Below are 14,505 nucleotides of genomic sequence, written 5' to 3'. Positions count from 1 at the left end.
AACAGTGGACCACTTGGTAAGCTGTTGCAAGAATATTGCACAGACTGACTACAAGCAGCGGCATGACAAAGTAGCAACAATGGTGCATTGGAAGATCTGCAAAAAATATCATTTGCCTGTAAGCAAAAACTGGTGGGATCATAAAATAGAGAAAGTCATAGAAAATGATAAAATTAAACTGCTCTGGGACTTCAGAATTCAAACAGACAAGCACCTGCAACATAACACCCCAGACTTAACAATTGTCGATAAGAAAGACAAAAAAGTCTGGATAGTGGACGTGGCAGTGCCTGGAGACAGCAGAATAGAGAGAAAGAACTGGAGAAGATAACAAAATACAAAGACCTACAAATAGAAATAGAACGACTGTGGCAAAAGCAAGCAAGGGTAGTACCAATAGTATAGGCTCCTTGGGTGCAATCCCAAAACAACTGGAGCACCACTTGAACACCATTGGCATTGACAAATTCGCTATTAGTCAATTGCAAAAGGCGGCCTTACTAGGAACTGCTTCCATCCTGCGACAATATCTGTAATACCATCAAACATCCACATCTGCCTATCCCAGGTCCTGGGTAAGGACTCGATAGGTAGACAAAATGCCAGTCTGAACATCTGGCTGACTGTGCGATGATCCATAATAATAATAATTATTATTATTATTATTATTATTATTATTATTATTATTATTATTATTATTATTATTATTGCTGCACAAGACCAAGCATTAAGGACAAATGCATATAAAGTCAAAATTGAGAAGACAGCAACAGACCGCCTATGTAAGTGCCGCCTATGCAAAGAAGCTGAAGAAACAGTGGACCACCTGGTAAGCTGTTGCAAGAAGATTGCACAGACTGACTACAAGCAGCGGCATGACAAAGTAGCAACAATGGTGCATTGGAAGATCTGCAAAAAATATCATTTGCCTGTAAGCAAAAACTGGTGGGATCATAAAATAGAGAAAGTCATAGAAAATGATAAAATTAAACTGCTCTGGGACTTCAGAATTCAAACAGACAAGCACCTGCAACATAACACCCCAGACTTAACAATTGTCGATAAGAAAGACAAAAAAGTCTGGATAGTGGACGTGGCAGTGCCTGGAGACAGCAGAATAGAGAGAAAGAACTGGAGAAGATAACAAAATACAAAGACCTACAAATAGAAATAGAAAGACTGTGGCAAAAGCAAGCAAGGGTAGTACCAATAGTAATAGGCTCCTTGGGTGCAATCCCAAAACAACTGGAGCACCACTTGAACACCATTGGCATTGACAAATTCGCTATTAGTCAATTGCAAAAGGCAGCCTTACTAGGAACTGCTTCCATCCTGCGACGATATCTGTAATACCATCAAACATCCACATCTGCCTATCCCAGGTCCTGGGTAAGGACTCGATAGGTAGACAAAATGCCAAATCCAGTCTGAACATCTGGCTGACTGTGCGATGATCCATAATAATAATAATTGGAAGGGATCTTGGAGGTCATCAAGTCCAACCCCCTGCTCAGGCAGGAACCCTACACCATTTCAGACAAATGGCTGTCCAGTCTCTTCTTAAAAACATCCAGTATTGGAGCATTCACTGCTTCTGGAGGCAGGTTGTTCCATTGGTTAATTGTTCTAACTGTCAGGAAGTTTCTCCTTAGTTCTAAGTTGCTTCTCTCCTTGATCAGTTTCTCGTCCTTCAGGCACCTTGGAGAATAGCTTGACTCCCTCTTCTTTGTGGCAGCCCCTGAGATATTGGAACACTATCATGTCCCCCCTCGTCCTTCTCTTCATTAAACTAGACATACCCAATTCCAGCAGCCTGTCCTTATATGTTTTAGCCTCCAGCCCCCTAGTCATCTTTGTTGCTCTTCTCTGTACTCTTTCTAGAGTCTCAGCATCTTTTTTACATCGTGATGACCAAAACTGGATGCAGTATTCCAAGTGTGGCCTTACTAAGGCATTATAAAATGGTATTAATACTTCACGTGATCTTGATTCTATCCTTCTGTTAATGCAGCCCAGCACTATGTTGGCTTTTTTGGCAGCTGCAGCACACTGCTGGCTCATATTTAAGTGTTTGTCCACTAGGACTCCGAGATCCCTCTCACAGTTACTACTATTGAGCAAGGTACCCCCTATACTATACCTGTACATTTGGTTTTTCTTGCCTAAATGTAGAACCTTACTTTTTTCACCATTGAATTTCATTTTGTTAGATAGTGCCCAGTGTTCAAGTCTGTCCAGGTCCTCCTGTATCTTAAGCCTGTCTTCTGGAGTGTTGGCTATTCCTGCCAGCTTGGTGTCATCCGCAAATTTGATGAGTTCCCCATCTATCCTCTCGTCCAAATCATTGATGAAGATGTTGAAGAGCACTGGTCCTAGAACAGAGCCCTGGGGCACCCCACTACACACTTCCCTCCATGTAGATGCAGTTCCATTGAAGACCACATGTTCAATACGGCTGGTCAGCCAGCTACGAATCCATCTGATGGTGATGCTGTCTAACCCACATTTTTCTATCTTATCAAGTAGTAGGTTGTGATCTACTTTATCAAATGCCTTACTGAAATCCAAGTAAATTATATCCACAGCATTCCTCTGATCCACTAATTTTGTCACTTGGTCAAAGAAGGAGATGTTCAGGGACTTGGGTGAAGAAACAGTAATAGTAATAGAGGTCTGTAATTATCCTCCATTTGGATAAAAGCCTGTTCTAATCTCAGAAAAGAAGTGAACCAGCCCATAATCAACTGCATAGATAAAAAATTTACAAATTTTAATTGTAAATGGGGGTTGCTGCAGATTTGTGAAGGATATGAATCTCCTTTCAGCTGAAATCACCTACACCAGCGGCCCCCAACCTTTTGGGCACCAGGGACCGGTTCCGTGGAGAGAGGTTTTTCCGCAGAATGGAGGGGGCCTGGTTTTGTGTGCTGCCTGCATCCCATGGATGGGGCTTCACTTGTATGCGCAGCCCGGTTTCTTGCATGCTGAGAACAGGTCCGATCCCCAGACTGGGGGTTGGGGACCCCTGACCTACACAACCAGGAAGAAATGTTTTGGGTTCCTCCCATCTGGAGTGGGTGGGTGTGTACCAGAGGGAGGAGGTCTTCTCAGTGGCTGCCTTCCCCTATAGAACAATCTTTTGCAGAAGCCCAACCTATCCCAAAGGGAGATTTTATTTCATAGAGCCTTTGGGTGTCTAAGAAGCTGCTCCTTCTCTTTAACTGGGAAAGGGTGGGGGAGCTTTATTTTCCCACGTTTTTAAAATTCTACGCCAACATATCTGATTCTCAAAAAAATAAGTGTCCTCACAAATCAGCCGAGTAGTAAAAAGCACGTTGAAAAAGAAAAAAAATGAAAAATCGCTCCAAAATGTGTGGGAATTATATCAACAAGAGAAAAGAATGGGAAGGTTTATCTGAATGAGAAGGATATAAAGGAATACAATCACATGCAAAAGAAATGCAATTTCATAATAAGAATTTTTTTTAATAAAAAGTAATATTAAGAGAAATAATTGAATGTAGCCAAATATATTAGAGACAGAAAATCTTGTAGGACAGTGGTTCTCAACCTTTTTAATGCCGCGACCCCCAACCGGTCGTAAGTCAAGGACTACTCAACCGGTTGTAAGTCGAGGACTACTCAACTGGTGCAGCACTGTTTGCAGAATGGGACTTTTGGTGGGCTCAGCAGGGCAGAGACAGCCTGGACAATTCCTATTGGCTTTTGAAGCCAATAGAATTAGACTCTATTCAAGAGAGTCTATTCTATTGGCTTTCAAAAGCCAATAGAATAAAAGGGAGTAGCACAGCTAAGGAAAAGGGGGAAAAAATGGCAGACTGCGTTGTTTGGCGACCCCCGTGAAATGGTCGTTCGACCCCAAATGGGGTCCCGACTCACAGGCTGAGAACCACTGTTGTAGGAGGATGGTTGGAATATAGAATTAGAAGAATAATGACACTGCAGAGAATATTTATGAAGAATTGAGAGCTTTTCTCATGACATAAAATGTAAGAGAGAGCGCTAGTCTGAAATTACATTTTCAGGAAAAAAAACTTCAATATGGCATGGCAAATAATAGTGATTGGAAATGCAGTTCTAGAAAATGACAAATTGATAGCAGGCAAATTGCTTGATCAAGACTCTGCTCATTGATTAACAAAATATAAGCTTGCTCTTTCTGGAAGATTGAAAAAGAAATCAATGTAATGCTTTTTTTAAAACATGATCAGAATTTAAGAGAAGGGAATCCAAATAACTTAATATGTCATGTTGGGAAACTGGTGGAATCTGTTCTTAAGAACCAAACTATCCCCAGACAGTAGACAGGTCTTGCAGAAGAAAAATTATCTTGGCTTCTACCCACATTACTAATTTTGAGTTCTTAGGGCAGGGGTAGGCAACCTTGGCTCTTTTATGACTCATGGACTTCAACTCCCAGAATTCTGGGAGTTGAAGTCCATGAGTCATAAAAGAGCCAAGGTTGCCTACCCCTGTCTTAGGGAATATCAGAAGTAGAGACCGGGGTGATCTAATGGAAGATATTTATTTTCTGAACATTTTGAAGTAAATGGTATTTGCTACCCCAAGACAAAGAAAATAAAAGTAAGAACTCTGATGGAGGTCCCAACGGTGCTTTTCTGGATTTACTTGGGTTTTTTCCCCTTGAAAACACTTCACTTTCTCATCCAAGAATCTTCTTTAGTTCTAAAGTGAACTGAACTAAACTGAAGAAGCTTCTTGGATTAAAAAGCGAAACATTTTCAAGGAAAAAAACCCAAGCAAATCCAGATACCTTTTGGAATACACCTTTGGGACAACCATTATCTGGAATTGGATATGTCTAAGTCTAATGAAGAGAAGGACAAGGGGTGACATGATAGCAGTGTTCCAATATCTCAGGGACTGCCACAAAGAAGCGCCTGAAGGTAGGACAAGATGCAAACAATGGAAACTAATCAAGGACAGAAGCAACCCTAGAACTAAGGAGAAATTTCCTGATAGTTAGAACAATTAAACAGCGGAACAACCTGCCTCCAGAAATTGTGAATGCTCCAACACTGTTTGAAATGGTATACAGTTTCCTGCCTGAGCAGGGGGTTGGACAAGAACACTTCCAAGGTCTCTTGCAACTCTATCATCATCATCATCATCATTGTTGTTGTTGTTGTTGTTGTTGTTGTCTGGATGATTGAAAATCTCCATTGACTCTCATGGAGGAAACGGCTATCCATGATCACTGCTGATAGTAACAATAGCTCAGAGGCATTATCAGTGGCAACCTGCCTTTCGGAGAACAAAAATAGCTTTTCCCCCTCCTGTTTGCTTCTAAGCTTATCAGAATCCAGTTGGCCACCATGGATATGGAATACTGGACTGGATAGGTCTTTAATCTGAGCTCACAGCGCTCTTCTGGTTTCTTGCATTTCACCTTCTTTCATGAGTTTATGAAGAATATTATTGTAGTACTGCTCTCTGACACCTGTTCTGGGTTATTTCGTGTTCTTGTTTTTACTGACTGTATAGAGCTTCTCCATCTTTGGCTGCGGAGCACATAGTCAATCTGATTTCTGTGTTGAATGGAGAGATATAAATTATTTATCAGTGGTGAGAAAAGTGAGGTCCTGCACTTAGGCAGGAAAAAACAGATACATAGGTACAGGATAGACACTACTTGGCTTAACAGTAGTACCTGTGAGAAGGTCCTGGGGGGCCACCACTTAACTATGAATCAGCATTGTGTTGCAGCAGCCAAAAAAAGCCAATGCAGGCCTGGGCTGCATCAACAGAGCATCAAGATCATGGGAAGTGATAATGCCACTCTATACTATAGTAGTAAGGCCACATTTGAAATACTGAGTCCAGTTCTGGTCACCATGATACAAAAGGTGTTGAGACTCTAGAAAGAGTACAGAGAAGAGCAACAAAGATGGAAAGGGGGCTGGAAGCTAAATTGTATGATGAACAGCTAAGGGAACTAGGTATGTTTAGCCTAACAAAGAGAAGGCTTAGGGGAGACCTGATAGCAGTCTTCCAATACTTGAAGGGCTGTCATAGGGAAGTGGAAGTCGATTTATTCTCCATAGCACCTGAGTGCAAGACGAAAAGCAATGGATGGAAGCTCATCAGAGGGAGATCCAATATGGAAATGAGGAGTTTCCTGACAGTGGGAACAAATAATCAGTGGAATAGCTTGCCTCCGGGACTTTTGCTGGAGATTTTCAAGAAAAGATTGGACAACCATTTTTCCAGGATGGTATAAGGACAGGGGGTTGGACTAGAAGACTTCCAAGGTCCCTTCCAGCCCTATGATACTATGATTTTATATTTACTTATTTCCTCTATTTTATTGTGCCATTTGAGAAGGCTTTTTAAAATTTAATAAATTTGATATTTACAGATCAAAAATTCTCCAGGTTATGTCCCTTCCCTTGTATTTCTTGAGAACATAAACCAGTAAGCAAAGGGAAGGTGAACTGCTGCTATCAAATATCCATATAACTTTAATATAGGAGCATTAATTCTGCCATCATGCCCACAGTGTCACAGAATTAAATCCTCCTAAGTACAATAGAGTTTCATAGTGTTTCAGGGAAGAAATGGCCCTTAAACTATTTCTTTGCAGCTCATGGGCAAATTCCAACAAGCAACGACTCTGGATCTTGAAGAACCGTGGTGGTGTAGTGGCTAGAATGCAATAAAATGCAGTATTGCAGGCTAATTCTGCCAACTGTTAGGAGTTTGATCCTGACCGGTTCAAGGTTGACTCAGCCTTCCATCCTTCCGAGGTCGGTAAAATGAGGACCCAGATTGTTGGGGGCAATATGCTGACTCTGTAAATGGCTTAGAGAGGGCTGTAAAAGCATTGTGAAGCGGTATATAAGTCTAAGTGCTATTGTTATTGCTATCTTAGTCTGTCTCTTGAAACCTACGATGTGGAAGCATGAGTGGGGAAATTGAGAGAAAAAGAAAGTGAGAAAGAAAAAGGGAAGAGGAGAAAGTAAAAAGAGAGAAAACACAGGAAAAAGAGGAGTCAGATGAAGAGAAAGCGTGACTCTCTCCTCCTCCACCCAACGTTTTGGCCCTACTTATTTATTAGCATGCAGACCCCACAGACTTTTCTCCACATCAGGTGAATTCTTAACACAGAAAGAAGTTGTTCAGGCCTAAGATGATAGATTGCAGAGCACTTGTCAATTTAACTATTGGCAGGGATCTGGACAGTTTAAAGATCAGGGTTTTATTATGCAATTATCCTTTTGGAGTATGGGGAGGTGTGCCCATTTTCCAGCAGTCACCTTTCAGTGCTTTCCTAGTACTGCCGGTGTTTTTCTCACACAAAAAAAGCTGCTTCATGACTTTTGACTGTTAAGTCTAGGACCCGAGGGTGCAACATTTTTGTAGATGTCGGCCTTACTAATTGAGCTGATATGCATTTCAAAAATTAGACAGCCGGCACCATGATAAAACTAACTAGACTTTAATTGTTTTTAATTTAAATAGAATTACCTTTAAATAAATATAGTTGCCATTATTCCCCAGGCATGTAACGATTTTCCATTTATCCTATATTAAAAAATATCAATAGGTAGCAACTTTTGGAGAATCTTGAGAATTGCATTTAAGATTTCTGAGGACCATTTGCAGTTCCAGAAGCTCAGGTTCTGCCTTTTTGCTTTAGAAATTGCCCATTTATAGGCACTTCCTTTGGCAATATGGTTGTAGAAGGCTATTTTGCAGTCCATTCAAATTTTGTAATAGGAGAATTATTAGAAGCACGTTTTAACTTTTGCCAAGTTAACTCTAGGACAAAACAAGGGTGATGTTTTGAGTTTTTGTTTTTTGTTTTGCAATGGTAGGCATGCTTGCTGACATCCAACATAGCCCCAACAGTAAAAGTGTTCCAGATTTTCTATTCCCTTCCCCCCTCAACAGTGATACATCAAACCAACTCTGTCACAAACATTGGAGACATCACCTTATCTTTCAGCCGCACCAGCTGTTATCAGCAAGAATGAAATTTCCTTTTTAATATTTCACTTTAGCCCAAATTACAGTTGATGCCCTACCCGTAAGTCAACCTGCTGTTTCTCATCTATGCAGGGCAAGAGAAGAAGGGATGTGGGTCCCAGAGATGATTACAGCATTTTATCACCGCCAGCCCCAGATAATTCAGACAGTTATCTCTAGGGCATTTGTTATTGGGGTGCCTGGGGAACTGAAGCAGCAACGTTAATCCACCTTGAAAGAGATCAGATGCTCCTACAATGAGACCAGCTTGCCTCTCAATTCACTACATCTCCCGTCAGAAACTTTGCAAGATGACAAAGCCTCAGCCTTTCAAAGAACCCCGGGATTTAAGAGCCAAGGCTGAAGGTAAAACAGCAGCTTGGAAAAGGGGTGTGGAAATGTTGGGTATGGATGTCATTCTCTCCAAACAGCTGCAGCAGGATTCCCAGTTCTGAAGCAAGGTGGAAAGTGAACCACTTTAAAAAAAAAACAGGCAGGAAAAATCTAATTTATTTCCTGAACTTTCTATGGATTCTTACCAAGACAGATACTAAATCAAATATTTCTGGGAGAAGAAGAAGATTGGCGGGGAGGGTATATGGGGAGAGACAGAAACATTAATAAACATTGCATTCTAGTTTTGCGTATATTATCAAGCCAGATTTTCATTGCCAATCTATGTCTTTATCTTTATTATTCATCCATGCAGTTTCTTTTAACATTTCTCCATATACCATTAAGGTACAATTCTTTTCTCTTCTCCTTCACTTTATTCCAAACTCATTCTTAAGTAACCTTTTCTTCCCCAATTTCATGTTTTTCGTCTTTCCCAGTAGTCCTTCTTAGTAGCAGCAAATTCTTTTTATGATAGTGGAGAACAAACTTGTCATTATAATGATGGCTTCTCTCGACTCTTTTGGTCTTCTTTCTCTTTTGTAGATGTCAGGTACTTTATACTACAAAAAACTGTGGGAAATTCTGGCCAATTGGCAAGACAAAGCCAGTGTCACAAGGACTCAGGATAAGGCCAAGGTTGTCAGAATATTCTACTGCCAATAACTAAAGATGAGAGTTTTAAAATTTTGCCTTTATAATTTTTATAAAACTCAAGGTGGCAAAGATATCTAATACTCCTTCATCCTCCTAAATTCCCCATAATAACAAACCTGTGAGGGGGACTGAGAGAGAATGACTGGCCCAAAGTCAGCCAGCTGGCTTGCATGCCTGAAGCAGGATTAGAACTCACAGTCCCGTTTTCTAGCCTGGAGCCTTAATCACTAGACCAAACTGCTTTTTTTTTTTTTTTGGTTCTAAAGAATTTTCCTTAGAAATATAATTCCTTCTATCCTGGAACTTTGTGTGGGTAGCAAACATGTTTACATTTGGTGCGGGATAGTTGCAAAGAAATAAGCTTGAAAGTTCTCAGTTCCAAATTGCCTCTGAAAATAACTCACTGGGTGGATGGGGGGGGGGGATTATTTTTTCTTAGCCCATCCGCCCACCACAATATGGGAATAATAACAGTGGCCAGCATTGTGAGATCATTGCAAGGACACAGTGCCGTGAGAATTGTGATTATATCTTGCTAATACACGAAAGGGTTTTGTGGCTCCATTAAAATTTAGATTAATTATAGCATAACCAAGTCTCTTTAGCATAAAGGAAAGCGCAGTCATAGGGTCCCAGCGCCAATAAGCTTCCCTTTCTTTATTCTTTGGCTGCAGACGTTTGAGGCATTTTTTTTCTCTGAAGGAAGATGTTCAATTAAAAATAAATGTATCTGTTTATGTATCCATGAACATAACTTGGGATATTATATCCATTTTATAGAAAAGGAATCAGGGTTTAAATCATGGCTTGAAGTCAAGTTCCCTGTCTCTAAAGCCCATTCATGAGATAGCACAGTTCCAATCTCACCTTGAGTGCTTGGTCCATTTCCCCCCAGGAAGTTGAATAGCCAGATCCTAGATACGGTTATATGGAATTGCTGCTCAAGGACATTCAGACATAACCTGATTTGCCTGATCACTTGCTTCTAAAAATGGTCACAAAAGCCTTTTTGGCTGAAAGGCAAGAGCCCAGAATTATAGCGTAGGAAGGGGCTTCATATGAAAATGAAGTTTCTCTGTAGCGGAACTGGTTAGGTTGATATGTCTGGATCATCTATTACATTCTTCCAGTGTTGTGTAGTGAACATGATTGATGCACACATTGGGGCAAGTGGGGGGACCTCACACTTTCATTTTGTGTGTATTTAAGAAAGGGCCATTGCCTTCCTTCCATTCTTTACTCAATACAGTTCTTTTACAGTATGTCAGTCTCTCAGTCCGGCATTTCAGCTTTTCTAAAAATGACTACACCACTCTCCATTTCCAAGCAATGCTTTCCTTTCGCCATTCTGTCCTGTCGGCCATACCAGCATATTTTCTTTTTAAATTTATATTTTGCTCCCTTTATAACTTGTAGCCTCTTGACGGATCATTACTTTGACAAGCCTTTTTTCCCTCGCACCTGATGTACTCCACATTAATTTTTCATAGTAAATGGACAAGAAAGAATGCCATCTTTTCTCTGATTCTTTTTTTTTTTTTGCTTTGTTTCTAACAACTGGAATGCTTCTTCACTTAGTAAGAAGAAAAATTCAGAATTCCGACCCACCTTGGAAGAATTCAGAATACTGGTCCACTTTACCTGATACTTGTATGTTTATGCAGAAGAAAGTCTTACTGCGTTCCCCAGGTCCCAATGCCCAGTATGACTGTTTCCCATCTATCTGTTAATTATTCTTATTCTCCAGATAGAGAATCTTATCTTGCTCGGGCAAGAAATTGACATGCATCGGCTATCTGTTCATTATTGCATCTATTTTATCCTGTTCTTTGATTATCAAATCTATTTTATTTGTATTTTTTACAGAAATCTTTCTGAACCATGGCTACTCTGTCCACATGATCCCCCCCAAATGTATAGCTTTAAAAACAATCTCAATTCACTAAGATACTTTTTTCACTTGTCCGTTTGTATCACAAACTCTTAAGACCATTTTATGTGTCCCTAGAAGTAAATACTTTCTTCCACTGCAATCAGTAGCTTTCTCCAATGTTTCTATTATTTCTAACACATTTGGTTGGATCACTATCCCTTCCTTCATTTTTAGAAGAGGAAGAAAGCAGGCAGGTAAACCACCCATTTTACTACTTCCAGCAGAGAAGACATCTAATTTTTCCACTGCCTATGACTGTGGTTATGCCATACATAAAGGCAAGAAGCTGCCCTCAGCATGAGAAGTTGCCCAAATCTGCCTGAGAACCGGTTTTCTTTATCAAACCCAAGTATGCAAAACAAGAGCTAAGATAGGGTACCTCTACCCATGTGCCAAATGCATTTCCCTTCTTGATGAGTACAACAAGCCCTGTTTTATATTTCAATTTCAGCAGACCAACTTCAGCTAGATAGAGCTTATTTTCAGCTCTCTAGCCAACCGTGGTGCCATTTCTTTTTCCAGCTTGTATTTTTTCAGACTATTTTTTTTTCTTTAATACTAGCTCCCCTTCTTAGCATTTCCAGGCCCTCTCTCAATCATTAAAATCCCAGCCATAAAGCAACGGGCATTTTTTAAACCACAGTGTTTGGGCCATACAGTGGATCAAACTGACCTGATGCTGAGGGCAAACCTTCTCTACGTTCTGAACGTCTCCTGGTCCACAAAACTGGAGAATAAGAAAAGTTGGGCTGACCTTGGAGAAAGTGGTCCCACTTCTGGCTGCTGATCTGTTCAACTGAGCCCTCTGCAAAGATCCCAGCCTGTTGATGACAGAGGAGACCGAAGAGAAACAGGGAGGGGACCCAAAAAAAAAAAAAAAGCAAGCAGACACCCAAGTGATGTCTCCGCCTTCTCCAAAAGGCCCTGACAAAGAGGATGAAGAACAGGGAAAAGAACTGTATGTGTGTTTATATGTGGGGGAAACACTCCTAACACTTGTACATGAACCCAATGAAATTAAAATTTTCCTACTTTCCCAGTTCAAGGATAAGCTCCAGAGTCTGAAGTTGGAGAGTAGAAATCTAACTTCGGGGAACCTGTATTAAAGCCTGAAATGGCCGTTGCATTTAGTAGGCTGAGGTCAAGCCTACTAAATGCAACTCCAAACCTCATTCAAACTTAATAGGAGAATTTAAGTTTCTGCAAATTAAAAACAAAACAAGGAAGTTAACCATCAAAGTAACATATCTATTGTGGTCTTATCTCTTACTAGCTGAATCCAGGAATGTAAGATATCGTTCACGTAGTCTTTCATGCTGGGAAGGATGTAGCCTCTCTCTCCCTCCCTCCCTCTCTCTTTTCTCACATTTTTCCAGCTTCATATTGCTGCTCTCCAGAGCTTTCACGTAAAGAAGGTTGTACAGACAGCAGGTGGTAACTTCTGAGTCCGGATAGTGAAAAGTATAGATGGCACCACAGTGAATGTAAAAGTGAAAGAGTATAGTTATTTAGTAGAGGACAAAATTATCAATGTCTGTAGATCACAAAGGTATGTGTGACCTGCACTGGAAATAGGGCACCAATTGCTGGGAAACGTAAGGAGACATAAGATTGCTTGGGGTAACTTGAAGGCATCTGGTTGGCCATTATGGGAACAGAGTGCTGAACTAGCTAGCTCATCGGCTGATATATTTATTTATTAAATTTATTTGCCACCCATCGGACCACAAGGTGACTGATCCAGCTGAGCTGTTCTTCAAAGCAGAGCCCTGGCTTTATTTGTAATTAGTCTTGATTCGAAAAATAGGTCTGAGAGTGATCCTGAAGGACAGAGAGGTAGAACCAATAAATGGCTTCCTTGATTTTCTAAATTAGTCTCAGTTAAAGCATGGGTGTTCCTACCCTGTCCTTCAGGATGAATTTCCTCAGTGCTTTTTACAGATGGAATTGTCACTCTTCACAATTCACTCTCCCCCCATTCCTCTCCCCCTCCCAGCTTAGAAATTAAATGCCTTTGAAATTACAGCTCAAACACCTCTTGACATAAATGTAGATGCCTAGAAATAGGTACTTGTGAATGCAAAACGGCAGTGCACAATCTCCCCTTCCCCTCCTTGCAACTGTAGGTCTGCTTGTTCAGATAGTGAATGGCAGCAGGTGCTATCAGGTTAAATTCTGAGGTTTGAAAAGGACAACTGGATTTATTGGGAAGCAACTGTCATGTTTAGTTGACCAGTCTATTCTCATTTTAGAAGACCATGCAGCACAGACCACGATAGCAAGGTAAAAATTCTGACCCGTTGTTTTATTTTGGTTGGTTGCACAGTCGGCCAGATGTTTAGGCTGAATATTATCATCAATTTAGTTTTTTTGCAATGTATTGTTATTGTTGTTCCTCTTGTTATTGTTATCATTGCAGAGACTTCCAGAGTAATGACTTAGTCTCAGGGAAGACTATATTTTTCGTGCATTAAAATGCTGTATATATTTGTAATTGGATTGGGGCTTAGAAAAGCCACCCCACAAAATGTTAAAATGCATTTGGAAGTAAGATGCTGTCCTGTGCTGTGGAAAAAGCTCCAGCAGGCTTCCACCCTCTTGCTTGTTTTCATTTGGAAGAATATATACCGTACATATACTTCCACCTTTAATACAGCATTGCAAAGTAAGAATGCAAATGCTACAGAAAATCTATGTCTTGCTTGCAGTTACTGTTTGGAAAGTGGCCTTAGAAGTTGGCTTGTCTGAAAGGCTGCCCTACAGTCCTCACAAATGGCAACAGAAGCTGGGAACGTAGTAAGGCTATGTGTCTGAAGGGCCCATTTTACTGCAGCACCATAGAGGATGTGAGGAGAGGGAAGCAACCATAAAATTGCTTGCAGGATATGATTGTTCCCATCATGCACTGCAACACCGAGGAGGTCTGCGATTTACTCCTCTTGAATTGCCTGTGGGTTGCTTGGGACCAAGCCAACGTGGCTGCTCTTCCTCCGTTTAGCAAACTTGTTTCTGCAAATCTTGCCACCATTTCACAGGTATCATTTGGTCTGGCTGAGTCAGGGAGTAGAGGGGTGCCTGAGAGCCAATCCTTTCAATCACCCTCTTGAATTCCCCAGCGTGTGCATCATGCGGCTTGCCGCTTTCCCCAGCCCAGCTCTTGGGGTGGTGCGAAAGCTGCAAGTAGCTCTGAGCTAGCAGAGCTGGGCAGCTCTGATAAGGCCTTATCAGAAGTCTGAACTGACGGTTTGGGCTCTGAGTGACAGGGCAGAGCTGGGAGGCAAAACATTCATTGGTTGCATGGGTGACTGCTGGCGAGCAGCTTCTCTGAAGCCTTCAGAGCAAGAAAAAAACAGTTGCAAACTGTAGTCTACTGTCAGGCGTCCTAGAAAAGGCCAAAGCTAGAGAGAGGCCAAAACTTGAACATTTCCTCAGGGCAAGTCAGTGATCGTACCTCATTTCAGTGAAAGAGATGGGAGCCAAAGTCAAGTTGCTAGTCCTCACATTTTAAATCA

At 41.0% G+C, this 14,505-nt stretch overlaps 1 protein-coding gene across 4 annotated transcripts in view; it reads right to left on the bottom strand.

Annotated features, from left to right (window-relative positions):
• GATA1 (GATA binding protein 1) overlaps positions 1-11,827 on the bottom strand; it is a 28,876-nt gene extending 17,049 nt beyond the window's left edge. Inside the window, exon 1 of one of the 4 annotated variants that reach the window (XM_039324444.1) lies at positions 11,748-11,827. The gene's annotated coding sequence lies outside the window, so the exon portion shown is untranslated. Of the gene's footprint in view, positions 1-11,666 lie in introns of all 4 variants that reach the window. The other 3 variants (XM_039324445.1, XM_039324442.1, XM_039324443.1) reach the window with 3 other exon arrangements.
• Between the last annotated feature and the right edge of the window lie 2,678 nt (positions 11,828-14,505).

This window comes from Crotalus tigris, unplaced genomic scaffold (genome assembly GCF_016545835.1).
Source record: "Crotalus tigris isolate CLP2741 ecotype Arizona unplaced genomic scaffold, ASM1654583v1 scf7180000024301.445443, whole genome shotgun sequence".
Lineage (NCBI taxonomy): Eukaryota > Metazoa > Chordata > Lepidosauria > Squamata > Viperidae > Crotalus > Crotalus tigris.
Note: the sequence above shows the minus strand (reverse complement) of the source record. Positions and strands in the feature narration are given on the sequence as shown.